Below are 1,562 nucleotides of genomic sequence, written 5' to 3' on the forward strand. Positions count from 1 at the left end.
ACACAATAATCCTAATGCATTAATTCCCAGAACTAGGTTTTGTTCCTCTATTAATCCTAATTCTGAATCCTGATCATGGCATCCAAATACACCCTAGCCTTGGTTCTTGTTATTGTCCTTGTTCAAACTCTGCCTACATCCCAATTATTTGCAATTCCAACGCAGCCAAGAGAAGAGCACATCTTGATGTTCAAGCCATCAAATACCAACGCCATTATAGAAATGGGATTATCAAAGCTGTGTGGGATGCTGGCTTCAAGATCATGTCTCATTCTCCAAAACCATCTCTGCAGCGTTGTTCCATTCGGTGGTAGGTATCCTGCTGGCTGTCGCCTTTGTTATGCCACAGACAGTGTGATCATATACAACAACAATACAATCACCATATTTGCTCCGGTGGACGAATCTTTCTCCGATGATGAAAATTGGAAGGTGTTGGAGTACCAGTTTGTGACTGCCAGGGTCCGATAATGAAGCTTTCGATTCAGGTTCTGTACAAAGGGGCTTCGAGTTGCTCACATGCGATTCCTATTGCAAAGTCCCTGTTACTGGTTACGGATCCATCAACAATGTTAACATAACACATGGGAACATCTACAATGATGGTCACGTCATTGTTCATGGAGTCCAAAATTTTTTCAATTGCGCTTTCTGAAAGTCTTCAAAGAATACTTAATTATATCTGAAATTTTATTTATTTATTTATTTAATTAGACTTAGATTTTGCTGGTTGTAATTGCTATTATTAGTATTAATTAGTAGCTACTTGCACCAGTTTTTTTTACCTGATTTTACATTAATTTGCGTAGCATTGAGTTTGATTAAAGTAGGATCTATTATTGTTGAGAATGCAAAATGTGAAAGCAATTACTAAGCAATTAAAGCAGGGTGCTTACATTCTGCTTGTATACTCTGCTAGTAGTTTACCTAGCATTAAAGCTTAGATGTGTTACATTCTATCAAGTAGTACGCTGTTGACAGATGTTGCTTGAAAGGAATTAAATTTAATTCAATGTATATAGAATAATAAATATGTGGATAAAATTAATAAAAAAACTAATTACTTGGTGGTGTGTTTTATTATCTGATTAAATTTGACATATATTATATTTTAAATAAACGATTAGGAAGTGATAACCTATGCTCATCCAATAGGTCATAAAATAACATAAATTGAAGATAAAATAGTTTGCTCGCTAAAATTGTTGTCACATGACAAGTGAAGGGATCTAATAAGTTAAATTGTAATTAAACTTTTGTGTTTTTAACACAATATATTGAATTTTTACGGATAATTTTGTTTTTCTTTTTAATTATAAAAAAGAGGGATTCAAATATGACTCTTTTAAGTGAAGAGAGATATATATACATCCAACATTGAGTCAAATACTTAAATCCTAATCATGATTAATTTCAATTTTACAAAATATATGTTAAAAATAAATTATTTAATTAATTAAGAAAAAAAGGACAATAATATACTAACAAGGTGAACTATAATTTTCATTGGTATTTGGCTTAGTTAAAATGATAAGATTGAGATGGGTTGGATACAGATTTTA

The sequence above is a fragment of the Theobroma umbraticum genome, unplaced genomic scaffold, assembly GCF_002168275.2.
Source record: "Theobroma umbraticum cultivar Fairchild unplaced genomic scaffold, ASM216827v3 scaffold_56.0, whole genome shotgun sequence".
Lineage (NCBI taxonomy): Eukaryota > Viridiplantae > Streptophyta > Magnoliopsida > Malvales > Malvaceae > Theobroma > Theobroma umbraticum.